General features: G+C 39.6%; 1 long non-coding RNA gene across 3 annotated transcripts in view; it reads left to right on the forward strand.

Annotated features, from left to right (window-relative positions):
- The window catches only part of LOC140501901 (uncharacterized), a 156,982-nt gene extending 141,228 nt beyond the window's left edge, over nucleotides 1-15,754 (forward strand). For 2 of the 3 annotated variants that reach the window (XR_011966410.1, XR_011966411.1), the window contains 2 exons: nucleotides 11,326-12,103; nucleotides 14,505-15,754. This is a non-coding gene — a long non-coding RNA (uncharacterized lncRNA). Of the gene's footprint in view, nucleotides 1-5,665; nucleotides 6,000-11,325; nucleotides 12,104-14,504 lie in introns of those variants that run through there. The other variant, XR_011966409.1, reaches the window with a different exon arrangement.
- Nucleotides 15,755-16,226: the final 472 nt, after the last annotated feature.

A 16,226-nucleotide genomic window follows, 5' to 3' on the forward strand; every position in this document is an offset into this window, starting at 1 on the left:
TGCCTCTTAAAACCCTGAGCTCATTTCAGAGTTCTGCTCAGGTCCTTCTTCCTTCCTGAGGCCACCTGGGAACCTCTCCACCTGAAATTAATTGGTATGTATTTTGTATTTACTTATTTGTATATATCCTTACAGTACACAGCACCATCTGACACAAAGTCTGGTCATTCAGCTCTTTTAAAAGATCAATTCCTATCCACTGATTCTGCCCTGATGCCATCCTCAATGCTAAGCATTGACTCAGCTCCCTGTCTCAGTGATTCCGAACTCCCATTTGCTGAAGAACAAACCTCTTCTGTCTAGCACTTAAAACTCTTCCCAACTTTGCCCATTCCCACTTTTCTAATCTTATTCTTCCCTTCACATATTCTGGTCCAGCCATTCTAGGATTCTGGATGTTACTTAGACACAGCAGTCCATCTCCCATCTCCACAGGTTTGCACTATGTTCCAATTCTGGAATAGTTTCTCTCTTCATCCTGCCCCTAGGAATCCCTGTTTCCACAAGACCTTTGCACAGACTTCCCTCCTCTCCCACATCAGATAGAATACCTGTCCACCTCCAAGATTTAGTTCATCTTTGAAATGAGTATGTTAGCTGGATGACCTGAGGTCCCTTCTAGATCTGAATTTTTCATTCTAAGAGGTATAGCTTTCTTGGGGGACTGCTAATGTTCAAAAGATGGTTTTGGTGGCAGGGAAAAGCTTGGAATTTCTGAAAGTATTGCCATTTCCTTAATGTGTTTCTACCTATTCACTTTCTTCTATTCATTTCTGGGACCAAATTATATGTCATCTATCTGCTGGGCCAATTTAACACATAGGTAACCTAGCTAAATCAATGGACTGGCCATCTATTTGCATGTCATAATTTGGGCAATACTAATTTAATTTTGCTATGTGAGTTACTAGGCCAACATCTCAAGAGGCAATAGATCTGCTGAGTGCTAGGGCTCATCGTAATTGGTGCAATACTCCCTGCAAATAAAATAGGCCAACTGCAGAGCTTTGGCAATTATTAGAAATCCTTCTTCCAGTTGGATTTTGCACTGTTCGTCCTCCATGCATAACGTGGCAAATGCCTTTGATGTACGTGTCCCTAATCTTTCTGTGTTGCTCAACAGTGATAACCAAAGAATCCTTGAACAGAGTTATCTCTGTTTCATTGGCTAAGGAAGACTGTACAATCTTAACATATGTACCAATCAACAAGCATTTGTTAAATTTCAAGTGATTTTTCAAAAGCACAGGCCTGACTATGTGACTCTTCTCTCTACACAATAAAATCTGGTATTTTTATCTCTGGGATCAAATAGAAAACCTTCAGGTAGACTTTTAAAGCTCCTCTCAACTTGGCCCCTTCCCTGTCCTTCCTGTCTTATACTTTATGCCCCTCCAAGTATTCTACAATCCAATGGCCTTCTTGTGTTGCTTACACAGTACATGCCATCCACACCATACCTTTTCACTGGCTGCCCTCCAGTCATAACTGGAATTGTATGCTTTCTTATTTCTACTTCCTTTTGGTTGTTGTTCAATCATGTCTGACTCTTTGTGAGTCTATTTGGAGTTTTTTTGGCAAAGATACTGGAGTGGTTTGTCATTTCATTCTCTAGATCATTTTACAGATGAGGCACTAAGGCAAACAAGGTTAAGTGACTTGCCCAGGATCATATTGCCACTAAATGTCTGAGGTCATGTTTGAACTCAGGAAGTCCTGACTCCAGGCCCAGCACTCTATTCACTGTACCGTTTAGCTTCCCCATTTCTACTTCCTACATTCCTTTAATACTCAGCTCAAAGCCTACTTTCTACAAGAGGCCTTTCCAGGGATCCTCTTATCCCCAGCTACTGCCATGCCTAATAGATTACATCCAATTTACCTAAAATGTTTCTTATAGGTATGTGGTTGTCTGTATATCTTCTCCTCCATTAGAATGTGAATTCTTTGATGGCAATGCTGTTTAAAAGATGTAAGGACAGCAGCATTGGAAAGAACACTGCCTCTGGAGTCACAGGACCTGGGTTCAAATACCTCTTCTGAGAACTTACAACCTATGTAACAGTGAACAAGTCACTGCTTCCCCAGGCTTTGGTTTCCTTATCTACAAAATACAAGTGTTGGACTAGATGCCTCAGAAGTTCCTTCCAGCTTTAAGCCTTTGAGCTGGGCTGTGAGCTTATGAGTACTGTGCTTTGAGAAATGATAAGACGACTAAACTAGGCTGACTCACTGCACATGAAGAGTAGAAAAGTATAATCAAGTTGGAAAGGTGGGTTAGGGCTTTAAATGCCAAACAAAGGTTATTTATATTTGATCCAAGGTGTAGCAGGGAACTACAACAGTTTACCGAGTAGGGGAGTGACATGCTCAAGCTTGTATTTTAGAAAAATCACTTTGCCAGGATGAATTAGAATGGGGAGATATTTGAGGAGTAGAGAGACCAATCTGGAGGATATTGAAATAGGTTAGGAAAGAGGAAATGAAAGTCTGAAAAAAGGATAGAGAAGAAGACATAAGCAAGAGATGTGGAGTTTTAGAAAAGACAAGATCTGGCAATGAAGTGGATATATGGTGCAGTTGAGAATGAGGACTTGAGGATGACACTACTACTACAAATATGGGCAGATGACAAGAGAGTGGTGTCCATAACTGAGAGGAATGGGTTTTGGAGAAAAGATGATGCATTTTGTTTTAGACATGTCAAATTTGAGGTGCCTACGGGATATCCAGTTCAAAATGGCCAGTAAGAAATTCATGATGCAGAACTGGATTTCAGAAAAGGTCAAAAAAAAGATAGGGGAGACATCAGAATAGAAATAATTAAACCCACTGGCCCCATAAGAGATAGTAAGGTCACCAAAAGAAAGACTGTAAAAGAAAGAAGCAAAAGGAAAGGTCAAATCTAGAGTTAGGAAGCATAATATATATATGGAGTGTTATGAAAACCCAGAGAGGAAGGTACGGGATTAGAGTGTGTCCTAGGATGCAAAGAGTTCAAAAAGCATGGGGTCATTAGGTTTAGTGATTAAAAGATTGTTGGTAATTTTGTACTAAGCAAGCTGAGTTGAGTGATTATACTAGAAAATAGATTGCAAAGAACTGATTGAGTGGGGTGAAAAGGTGAAAAAACAACATGTTTGAGGCCAGAGTTTGGTTAAAAAAGGAAGAGAAATACTTTGAGAGGTTGGTAGGAAGAACTAGTGAGAATTTGTTGATTTTTTTTTCTTTTGTAAAGAATTGGGGAGACTTCTCCACCCTCATGCATCAGAAGCACCAGCCAGATGGCAAAGTAAATAAAGTACCAGGCCTGGAGTCAGAAAGACTCATCTTCCTGAGTTCAAATCTGGCCTCAGACCCATACTAGTTCTGTGACTCTGGGAAAGTCATTTAACCCTATTTGCCTCAGTTTCCTCATCTGTAAAATTAGTTGGAGAAAGAAATGATAAACCACTCCAGTATTATTGCTAACAAATCCTCAAATGGGGTCACAAAGAGTCAGATACAACTGAAATTACCAAACAACAATATTAGAGGGATGCTTTTAAGTATATGTTGTGGTTGTTTTGAAGTAAAAATTTTAAATAATCCACAAAAACAAGAATGGTAGGATCTTGTTTTAACAATTTTGTGACTGTGAAGATTCCTTAAGTATACCCTTACAACCCAAAATTTTTAGATACAGAAAATCAAAGTTCAAAGGCCTCTAGTATAATCACTTTGCAATATAATTTTAAGAAAATAGAAGAAACAAGTTCTTTCTTAAGTGAATTTGTATCTTAATTAAGGAAGCCATACCTCCAGCTTTTTGCCTACGTATGTAGACATGGAGAATTGTGGTCATGTAAGCTTCAAGTCTTCTTAGTAGCAGTTGGCAGGTACTGCCTTCTCCCCCTCTGGTGGTCAAATTTGGCCTTTGGATGTGGAAGGCACAACTTCCTTAATCTATGGCTCAACTGGCAAAAGGACGGTGATAGAAAAGTACAGTTACTGCTGCCTGTAATTGACAAATGATGATGATGTTGTTACAATTGTTATTATATAGTGTCTATGATATGTCAGGCACGGTGCTGAGTGCTTTACATTATCACATTTGATCCTCACAAGTCTGGGAAGTGGGTGCTTTTCTATTTTTTTTTTTTTTTTTACAGATTTTACAGATGAAGAAACTGAGGGAAAGGGAGGTTAAATGACTTGCCCAGTGTCACCCAGCTAGTACATGTCTGGGGCCTAATTTGAACTTAGCTCTTCCTGACTTGCCCAATGTTCTATCCACTGTACCATTCAATTGCCCTGAAGACTTTTCATACTCACTCAATTCTTGTTGCTTGATGAGTGGACTGAAACATTTCAGGGTATATACTGTTCCTTTGAGCCCGAGGGCCAGGATATTGAGTGGGATAGGTTTAGTGAAGACTCCTCAGATTGTAATTTTTCTCCCAGGGGTGAGGTAAGGCCTAAAGGCTCAAGGTTACAATATTTTTAGAATAGAATAATTCCATATAAGGATATAAAACTGTGTAGTGTATTAGGGTCTCAATGATTGGACAAAACTTACATAATTCCTCGATGTCTTCATTTCAAAAGGGATTGGTTAGATTTCGTGTCTAGAATGTAAGATCATATTCTCAGCTAATGAGGATAATGGTCAGTGGGGGGAGGAGGGACTTGCGTTAGGGTCTATATAAATCACTGCCCCTTTCTTTGTCTTGGGCTTTCCTACTCCTACAGGTTAGCCCCTTCTGGAGAATCGAATGAATCACTTTTCTGTCATCACTTTGAGAGGCCTCTGAGTAATTGATTTATGTAGGGACCTGAGCCATCCCACACAATATGAACTCTTGCTCTGGCCCTTATTAACTACGTAACTTTGGGCAAATCACTCAAGCACTCTGGGCCTCAATTTTTTTCACCTGAAAATGAAGAAATTGGCCTAGAGGGCCTCTAAGAGCCCTTTCAAGGTCTGTTAAAAATTAATTTAAATTCCTACAACCCTAGTATCCTGGGTTCTAAGACTATGGTTGGCTGTTAACACCATAGATCAGGCATTGTGCTCAGGAAGATAATGTATTAAACAGCAGCAGGTGTGTAAGTAGCTTGCAAGGACATCTTAAGGAGAGGATAGGAGGCTACTAAAAAGACTGGCAGGCAGTACAGTCAAATCCATCTTTACTCGAAGGCCCTACTCCCACCTCACCCCGTCATCTAGCAAACCTTCATCAGACTATCATGGGACTGGCTAGTGTGTTCGATCTGAACTCGAGAGATGTAGGTTTGAATCCTGCTGCTAACCAGCTCAGTGGCCATGGGCAAGCTCTTTCACCTCTCCGCTTAAGCCTTGTTCCCTCATCTATAAAATGGGGATTGCAATTATATTGAAACATAGATATCAATGTGTATGTCTGCACGTGTACGGATGTATGTATTTAAAATAACCCTCAGATTCCAAGTTAAGAATTCTTCCTTAATGAGGACCAGAGCCATGCCCACCCAGCCCAGATGGAAAATAACCACAACTGGGGCATTCCACCCGGGGTTCAGGTTGCTAAACTACAGATCAGGCAGAAACACGTGGGAAGGACCAGGGAACTGCCGCAGACCCCACGTGCTGCAGCACAAAGGCAAGAGGGCACAAGTGCGCCTGCGGCGGAGGCACGTGCAGGGGTGTGTGGGGGGGGAAATGTGCACCTGCGGCCACGGCGCATGCGCTCGAAATACACCGTTCCCCCTCACCCCCACTCAAGGGCGTTATAAATAGCGTCGCAACAAGTGGCAGCCTTCTGAGAGCCAAGAATGGGGGAAGAAGACGGAGAGAAGTCCGCGGGCCGCTCTGGCTCTGCCTCGAAGCTGTTGAAGTCTCGGACAGAAGAGCGGCGCCAGAGCCGTGGACCGAACCGCAGAGCCGCGGCCCGACCTCCTGTGGGGGGGCTGCCCCCCGGGGGCCCCTGCCTTAGGGCCCGCCTCTTGTTTTCGCTCTCCTCCCCGCTCCTCCCTCTGGGGTTTGTCTCCTTAAGTTTGATTTGTTCCTTGATTTCTGTGGGGTTTTTTATCCGTTATTTCTTTCACGGTTCACCCTTCTATGGCCATTCTCTCTCTCCTGCTCCCCTCCTTTTTAAAATGGCTCTAGCTTAGAAATGTTGGCCGCTCCTCCGAGGCAGGTCTCGTCCCTTTCGGGAGAAAAGGTGGTGGTTTCACGTGGCAGACTGCGTGCGTACGGGTGTTGGGTATCTAGGAGCATATTACGTAAACTGGCGGGCGTTTGGAGGCCTGGGCGTAGCCTTAGGTAGCGGTGCTGGCTTGGAGAAGGTACCGCGGCCCAGAGGTCCTGGAGTCCGAGTTCGGGGAAATGCTGGTTGTGCGACTTTGGACAAGTCAGGAACACTCTAGAGCTGACTCGGGAATGGGAGCTACGGGAAGGAAACTGTATCCCCTTAGGAGGGGAGAGTTCATGAAGTCATAGGGCCAAACAACAGATCCAGAGGCAGAGGGGACCTCCAAAGCCATCTGGTCCAATGCTGTGGTGTTTTTTGGTTTTTAACGGAATTCAGAGTGTGGTTTGCCTATAGGAACGAAAAGTAAATAAGAACTTGGATTAAACTCTTTGGGATGCCCAAGCTAGAGTTCTTGATGGTGCCTCCGCTTTTGGAGGGCTTCCCCCACCCCCCACCCCCCTTAAAAATAATAGTTAACCGTCTCGGAGTCCCTTCAGGAGCCCCTCCCCTCTCAGAACAACGTCTGATAACAAAGTAACAACTTCACAGGACCCAGTCCCTGTAATTGACTACTCGTTGGAAAGATAAAATGCTTTAACCATCTAGTCTACGTAGTGGAAGAGACTGATGTTGGAAAGATGGAAGGCTGAGGGAGGAAAGGGTTATTAAAAGATGATAGTGTTACAGAAGCCATGAATTTAGGGTTGAGGATAGTGAAGCATAGAAGGCCCTGGTGTGTTATGGTCACGGGGTCACAAAGTTAGTTTTTCATTTTAACATTCTAGAATTTAGAACCTAGGGTCTTAACTGTTAACTGGTATGTGGCTTGAAATAAGGCTGAGGTTTGTTGAATTGGGTTTCTGGTGAAATGGTGCTCTGTTACATTTATTTAATAGCTACTTGATTAGTTAATTGTTTTCTCTTAAAATTGACATAAGACTCACCCCAGAATTATCACCAAGGATCTAGTGATGTAAAAGCTTTTGCAAGTCTTAACCCTACCTTCCTTATTTGTTGGCATTTATATGAGCTATCTAGTAAGTCAGTCATTTAGTGTGTTCACTTTACTTTGTAAATTTTAAGATCCATCCATAGACCAAAGATACCCAGGTACATGAGAATGGAATAGTGATGATGACATATATGACAGTGTTGTCAGATGTAGGAAATTTTTTGAACTTTAGCAGTCTCCTTCTCAGGGCTTGTTTTTCTTTTGGAGACCACTGAAGAAAGCAACTGGTGTCAGAGGCAATATTCTCAAGGAACTTGGTCGGGGAATGTGTCCTTAAAAACATGGAGGATACAATCCTAATCCTAACTTAAGTAAAGAATGACTCCCTCACAGGCCCCACCAGAAACAGCAAAAATACATCTGTTGTTTTTTCAGAATTTTCTTGAAGACTAGACCTGAACAGAAAACTTTACTTAGAGAATCAGAAGTAACCAAAAGGGTAAAGGAGACAAATCACAAGATACTTAGTGAAGTTAACCTTATTGTCTTACGTGGGAAAATGATTTTTGTAACTCTTCAAAACGTCATTGTTGGGATAGTTAGAAAGTTTACACAGAGGGATTGGGTTGAAGTTTGATGGTGGTGATCCAAAAAATTGGATGCAGAAAAGTAAAATGGAGCAAATGTTCACAAAAGGCATGAATGGAAGAACTTTTACAGTGTGAGGTGAGGGTAGACAGCATAGGAACCTTAATCTCATTACGTCTGGGTTAAAGATTCATCTAGTTAAGCACAAGTTTTTTGTTAACTTGGAGAAATGGAAGGGCATGGGGACAGGATTAAGGGAAGAAGAGCTCTTGGAAGGGTTTGCAGTACTGAGAAGTAAAGGAGACTTCAGAGGGAATGGGATGAAGGGAAATATATACAGCTAGTAACTAAAACTTTGAATGTGAATGGATAGGGGAGATTTTTAGAGGTAAAAGGGCAGGAGTGCAGTATGTTTCAGCAACCATGATCTTGGAGAGTTAAAAGCTGAAATAGATATAATCAAAAAGATAAACAGGGAAAATTAAAAGTACCATAGGTGATGAAATCCAACTGGTAATACCTACGAAGTACCATAGCATCAAATTTATAAAGTTTAAATGAATACAGGAAAAGTAGATTTTAAAAGTAATTGGAAACAAAGCTAATATTAAAAAATGGGGGAGGTCAAAGAATAAATCAAACAACAATTTTATTGAAGAGAATGAGATGGCATATCTGTTTATTAGGATGTGGCAAGAGCCAGTAATTGGGAGCATTTATACTTTCTAAAATGCTCATCAATAAAATAAAGCAAATAGATGAACAGAATTGCAATTTTAAAAACTAGAGAAATTTCCAGCTCTAATTATGGGTGTCTTGAAAATTTAAGAAAATTAGCTGGTTTTATAGGGGAAAAAGAAAATGAACCACTGAATAAATATGACCTTAAAAAAAAAAAAGTATCAAATTGAAAAGGGTTGGATATACCACTAATGAAATTGTTTTTTCTTGATTATGCACATTTTTAAAACTTATTAAAGAAATGAGTAGGCCATAAAATTTTTTTAAAGAAAACTGAAGTGGGGTCAGATAAATTGAAAACTCTGTTAATTCCCAGGTTAAGGAAAATTTTTTGGAGTATATGGTAGTCCTTCTGAACTCGTTCATAAAATAAATGTTACCAACATTTAAACAGGAAGAGCAAAAAAAGAATTACAAGATCCATTTTTACTAAATAAGTGATGGAAAATGTCTACATAAAATGAAATAGGAGACTACAGCAATCTTGTTGCAAAGATCATGTTACAAGTGGGATGTCTACCAGGAGTACAGAAGCTGGTGTAATAAGGAAAACTTAATGTGATTAATTATATCTAAATGACCAAAAATAATTCTCCAATAGATGCAGAAAAATTATGCTTATTGACAAAATGGAATATGAAAACACTCAAAAGCCATAGGGGTATAAAATAAGCCTCTATTTAAAGCAACAGCAAGCCTTATTTGTAATTGGGGGTTAGCTAGAAGCTTTCTGAATAAGGTCAGGGTGAGGCAAGGATGCCCATTATCACTAATTCTCAATATTGTACCAGAAGTGTTATCTGCATAAATAAAAGGGGAAAAATGGAAAGAATAGAATAGGTAATGAAGCAAAACTTCTTTTGGTGGATGTGATGAATTCTAACAAGCTAAAATACTAGTTAAAATGATAGTCTGTAAATTCAGCAGGACATCAAAGCACAAGTCAGCATTTCTATGTACTATCGACAAAGCCCTGCAAGAAGATTGTCTATGGGAGTATACCAGGTATACTTGCTTAGAGGATCCTAGGAACTCTGTGAACGTAATTATAAATCTCTATACAATAGTAAGATTTAAATGAAGAAATACTGTTTATGGGTGTAGACTGGATTTACATAAGATCAGTTCTACCTGATCTAATCTTATTCAGTGCCATCCCAATTAAACTGTGAAAGATTATTTTGAGCTTGAGAGTAGAATTCATTTGGAAGAACAAAAGGTCAAGTACATAAAAAAAAAATGGGAAAAATGTGGGCATATAATGCCCAAGAGTTAAATGAATACAGTTAGCTTGGATCTGATAAATTCCAAGATTTAAGCTTTTGGGATAATAACTCATGATTTGCTCAGGCATAACAGACTAGATGTAGATGCAGTTTGCCCAAGGTAAGGTCAAAATGGATACGTGACATAGAACAGAGATAAGTAAGAAGAGCATGGAACATACCACCTATCAGATTTATGGATAAAAAAGAATTTATGGATAAACAGCATTTGTAGGATGTAAGATGGATAATCTTGATTAGGTTCATTTTAAGTCAAGGTTAGAAGGAAAGCAGAACATCAGGAGTTTTATAGCCAGTTTCTTGGATAAAGTCTTTGTATTGCAAAAATAGGTCAGATTTATAAATCATTTTCCCCAGGTCTGTGGATACGAGCAAGCAGTTGAAAGAAATCAAAGCTATAAATACATATATGGATAGAGAGATATACATACATAGCTATATATATGTACATATATTATACACACATGTGTATTCATACGTTCATGAAACTCATTGAGAGAAAAAGCGAATTAAAACAACTCAAGATGCTTATTAGCACACTGGCACAAATGATCTGCTGGAGGGAATGTGTGAATACTGAGACATGGATATACACTGGTAGAACTGTGAACTGACACAGGCATTTTGGAAAACAACTGGAAATTAGACCCCAATAAACCCTACAATATCACTTATCAGTGTGTTTACCAAGGTGATGGGGGGGAGGGAAAAGAAACCTATGTTCTAAATTAAAATATTTAAAGCAACTCTCTGTGGTAGCAAAGAACTGGAAAATGTAGGAATATGACCATAAATTGGAATGACTAAGTTGTGACATATAATTGTGGTGGAGTTACCATGCTGCAAGATATGACAAGCACAGGCTGGCTTTAGAAAAACAGAAAGATTTGGCAAAAAATGACAGAGAAATGAGTGAAGCAAGAGAATGTTTGCATATGGTAACAATACTCAAATAATTGTAAATATCAACTAAAAGTCTTAGAAATGCAACCTAACTTCAGAGAAAGAAGTAGGTGTATTGTATGTTTCAACAAAAATCTGTTGCAAATGTTGACCTTCTGTAATAAAGGGTTGTTAAGAGGCAGCTTGGAACTTAAGTGTGTATGTACTGATGCAGGAGCAAGGTGTAGGTGTGAGTAGTGAAAGCAGGGGATGTGCTGGGCAGAGAAGGGTATATAGGAAGGACGTTTGGACTGAGAGTGATCCTTTTGTTGGAGGCAAGAAATTTCCATGATTCCACACCTTAAAACTTACATATGTGGATTTTTTTCTTTATCCTTGATCTTGAAGTATGTGTTGAGCAGTGGGGATCACTAGGTTAGGTTAGTTATTTGAGTAATACATTAAAATTAGACAAATGGTACCCATTTGCCAACTCCCCATCAGTGTCTTAATTGTGTGGCCAGTTTTTCTCAAACCCCCCCCCCCCCATGTTGACTGAAACCTTTTGTAATGGTTGGCCAATTTGCAGGATATAAGATGGGACTTCAGGGTAATAGTTTTTTTTCCTCCATTTGACTTTTTTTTAATTTTTTTTTTTTATCAGGGAGTGTTAATTGGATTTAAGAATATTTTTGGCCACTTGAAAGAGATTCCAGGATGAAAATTCAGAACCAAGTTTGAAGCTCCCAGGTTCAGGAGAAAATACTACAAGCAACAACATGAAAGAAGTTGTAGATCTGCAGTATTTAATGAGGATGACGCTAAGATCTAGCAGCTTGTATCTACATTAAGATGAACTGGAACATCATCTAAAGAGCAAAAGAGCTGAGTTTGTGGTTGTAATGTTAATGGAATAGGAAGAACTTCCCTGTCCATTAATAGGCCTAAGCAACCTGCTTTGAGCTCTCAACTGGGTCATGTGGAACTCATTGGAGAAAGTTGCCTGGGGGAACCTGCTTGCCAGGAAGCCTAACAGAAAAGAAAGCTAAAGGATTGTTTATGGGGAAGCCTAACTGAAAGAACATTCAAGATGAAGACACTCCCTGGATTGGTGATGAGTACTCTGCTAAGTCTTGCCCATTGGTATCCTAATAGTGGTGTTCCAAGTAAATATTTTGGTTTTGTCTTGGAAGAAGAGAGTCTATTATATTTTGGGAATCTACCTGGAAATATGTGTGCATATTCATAGCTGCTGCTATGGGCATCACATTGGCATTGCAGCAGTCAAAACCAACTTGCCTAGCAAAGCTGACTATAAACCTGAATAGGGGGGTGGGGAGTGTTTGTATGGACAGTTTAATGAACTGAAAGACTCTGCCATATGTGACAAAAGACCAGAACTTGAGGGGAAAATTGGACATCAAAGATCCAGGAAAATCAAGGTAGACATATAGACCATGTATAAGGGGACCCCATAAGATCAAAGTTTACTTGAATGTGAAAATGGTATCTGGTCTCTTAAGACTCAAAAATAATAATGATGATAAAAAATAAAATTAAACTAGGTAGGGAGAAGTAAAAAGGAACAATTAACAAAGCAGGTGGGATGGAGAGCTGGTAGTGCTAGAATCTTATTCTCATCAGAACTGGGTTAAAAAGGAAACAGCATCTAGAAAGGATGCTCTCTAAATTTATAAAGAGGACTAGGGGCCTGAGACGGGGAGGTCTGTGTGGAGTAAAGGCAGATTAAGGATTTAAGAAGGGTGTAAAGGGAAAAGATAAAGAAGGGATTTTTAAAAGGTATATAAAAATAGTGGTTAGAAGCAAATTAGACTTGTAAGGGAGGGACATAAAGGATAAGTCTTGAGGAAAAATAAAATAGAGAAAAATCATAATCCTAACTTTAAATGTGAATGAGATGAACTTTCCCTTAAATGGAAATGCCTAGCAAAATTAAAAATCTCAGTGTTCAGGAGGATCGCATTTAATGAGATACATAGTTAAAAAAGGATGAGTAGAATTTGCTTTACCTGATGCAAACAAAACATAATAGCAAAGCTGAAATAGACATAATTAAAAGAAATGGGAACTAGTATAAGGTACCAGACAATGAAGCAGTATTGATACTAAACTTGTGTATGTGCCAAATGGTGTAGCATCTAAATTATTTTTTTAGAACTAGATAAATCTTAGCAAAAACAAAATAAGTCAAGGTGAGTACACTCTTAGAAAAGTTGGATAATAATAATAAAGGCATATACTTTTTTTTTTTTTTAATAGCGGTTCATTGTACCTTAGTAAAATGACACTGCTAGGACATAAAATTTTATAATTAAATGCAGAATTATTAAATGTATCCTTTCCTAGATCACAATACAAAAAAAAAGGCTAAGGGAGTTTAGCAGCACCACATTTCAAAATAACAGCAATCATCAATTCTGATAGTGTGCTAAGAAATAGATCAGTGGAACAGTAAAGATAGAAAACTTAGTAGAATCATTTGCTATGTATTTGACAAGTCAAATCTTTAATTTTGGGAGTAAGAATTCGTTATTTGGTAAAAATTATTTGGAAAGCTGTTTGGCAGAAACAGGTCATAGATGAATGTCTTATACCATTTACTGAGGGAATTTTGCCCAAAGTTACTAAATGCCTATTTTCTTTGACGTAGCGATACTAGTAGTAGATTAGGCGTGTTTCCAAAGATGAGGAGGGAGAGAACCTGTGCTCTTAACTACTTACAGTAGTTCTCTTTGTGGTGGAAAAGAAGTGGAAGCTACAGGGATATGCCAGTCAATTGGGAATGGGAGAAATTGTGATACGTGAAGATGGAATGCTGTTGTGACAAGAAGTGTTAGAACTTTGGATAGAGTTAAATATATTTCACTACATAGTCATAAAAACTGCCTGCCAAAATTTTTGCTGAAAAAGTGGGGTGCAGCCATTATGTGTAAAGCTTTAAAAAAAATTGTGCCACTATTGTCTTTGTTTCCTCTAGTCTCAACCAGCTTTTTTGCTCTCTGAAAGCTGTCTTTTTGCAGCTGTTAACATGTTCAGTGAATACTATCACTTTCAGCTTGAAGCCCAGAAGATAGTTATTACATTTGCCCATAATCAGAAACGATTTGCACCTTAATGTATCACTGACAAACTGCACAGTTCAGCAAAAGCACCTTTGCCTGCCTGCTCCCCTTTCGCCGATGATTCTTAACTCAATTGAGTGGCAGTACTCTTAGTGCTGCAGTGCTCTAAACAAACGTGGCTCACTACGTGTGAGACAAATGTATATGCACATGCCATCGGAGATTATGGTGCTACTCTTTACCTTTTCAGCAGCATGAAAAACAGAATTACACCATGCAACGATTACACGATAGGCGAAATATGGAAACAAGCAGAGCAGGAGGATGTATGTGTTGACAGCAACGTTGTTTTTAAGAACAACTTTGAGGCCTGACTCGTTTTGAGTATTATAAATACTCAAATCAACTACAAAAAACCTGTGGATTTAAGGGGTTAGGTTATTTGCTTCCAGATGAAGAAGAGGGGGTGGGAGGTGGGGGTGTATGTGTGAGTTTTTTACATGTATAGATGTTGGGTCTAACAGTAGCCATCTATAGGATGGGGGGTTGGGGGGAGGGATGGGGTAAATTATAAAGGGTGCATGCCGAGAAGAACTTCAAAGCAAAACAGTGAAATGTCAATTCTGATTCAATAATAATGAATCCTCTGCTCTAATTATGTGGAAATGGGTTTGTCTACATATTTAAGTTTAAAACAAATTTTAAAAAATTTTGGCCACAATGCTTCCTTATTTTCTAATGGAGTTTTTTATGTTTGTAGCATTGTTTTGGCATTGCTTCTGAATCCAAGAAAGAAATACACATACCAGAAGATGGAGGAAGGTTTCCCAATGGAAAGCCCTGCAAAACAGCAATCCCTTGATTTTATGGATCATAATTCCTTATGATCTGTGACTGCAAGGAAGTATCTCCATGGAAAAAATCCTGCTGGAGGAAACGCGGAATGGACTTCTAAAATACTTCTCCTTGTACTTACGGAGGGCAGCAACAAAGGCTTTGGTGATATCTTCTCTCTTTTGCTAATTCCTACTTGCTTGATTGAGCTCTGGCTGTGTACTCTCCTGTTTGTCATGTGACCCATGGCAGCCAACCACTGTCAGTCTGTTACAGCTGAGAGGAGCCAGTCACACTTCTTGAGTGCAGCCATATGCACGTACAACTGATGCCCACTGTGCAGTGAGTGGCCACAGTGTTGAGGGCTCCTTCCCCTCCCTAGCTGCATGGCCACCCTCTGAGTGAGCCGCCAAAATCCTTAGCTGCACCTTGAAGAAATTGAGCCTGTTTTTAATTTTGGCCCCCTACTTACTGCCAAGTTGTGTAGGTCTGTCTTAATTCCTTCTAAGGAGAAGTATGCCTCAGATATATCAGAGGAGTTGAATCTGTTTTCAGTAACGACCATTTCAGTGACAATAGTATTGGAGACTGATCTAGTCCTCTGAAAAATCCCTTGAGTTCCCTCAAAAGAAACACCAGAAGAGAATGTTCTGAGGAGTAAATCTTAAATAGATTATGAGACTGTTAATTGGTGAGAAAACAAGACTATTTGGGGGGGGAGGTGGGGGAGGTGCTTTACCTCTTCAGCTTTCTACTAGAGAGAGAACGTGCCTCAGATATACCAGAGGAGTAGACTGAAAACTGGACTTCATTTAAAACCTAGTGTCTTAAGGGGTAGGGAAAAACTTTAATATCCCACTGTCTGGACCATTCCTCAACCAGCAAGGCTTCAAGGATTCCAGAGGTGTAGGGGTCTGGCCTCAAGACTAGGCATAACTAGTGATTTTTTTTAATCTGACATTGACATCCTTCCCTCTGTGAAAGAGAGGGAGAAGCATTCAGAAAGGACAAATGAGTTCTTGATGCCAGTGAACTTAGAAATCATTGGCAGGTGAACTTTGTAGTTTGCAGGGCAATGCCCAAAGCCTTTTAATGTGCCCTAGGTGAGTATAAGCCTTGGAGAAAAGTTGTTGACTGCTAAAAACATTCTGACAATTAAAATGATCTCTGTATGTACATGTGTTTGTGTTGTACGTATATAAGTGTATGATTATCTGTAGTGTGAGTGAGTACATATCCTTTTGGAGGCCTTGGTACAGTCCTTACCTTAGTGCTGGTTTGAAGAACGAACCTCACTCAAGAGGTCTTGGAGTCTTAAGTCTGGAGGGTTAAATCATAGGTCTAGTTATCCCTAAAGAATTGATAGATCCAGAAGTAGACAGGACCACAGATGGCTACTTTCTGTTTTTGTTTCCTCCCCCCCCAGAGGAAATCATTCCCCATTTCCTATGGGAGACAAAAGGAGTTAATAACATAACTTGGATTTGAAATCTAGTATTGGGATGCCAAACATGGAACTCCTGATGCTGCCTCCAACTTCTAAGGACACCCTCTCTTCTCCAGCCTGCCCCCCCCCCCAAAAAAAGTTACCCTAGGATTCCCTTACCTGAGCACTCTTCCATCTAAGAACATCTTTGAGCACAGTAAC

The sequence above is a fragment of the Notamacropus eugenii genome, chromosome 4 (assembly GCF_028372415.1).
Source record: "Notamacropus eugenii isolate mMacEug1 chromosome 4, mMacEug1.pri_v2, whole genome shotgun sequence".
NCBI classification, from domain to species: Eukaryota; Metazoa; Chordata; class Mammalia; order Diprotodontia; family Macropodidae; genus Notamacropus; species Notamacropus eugenii.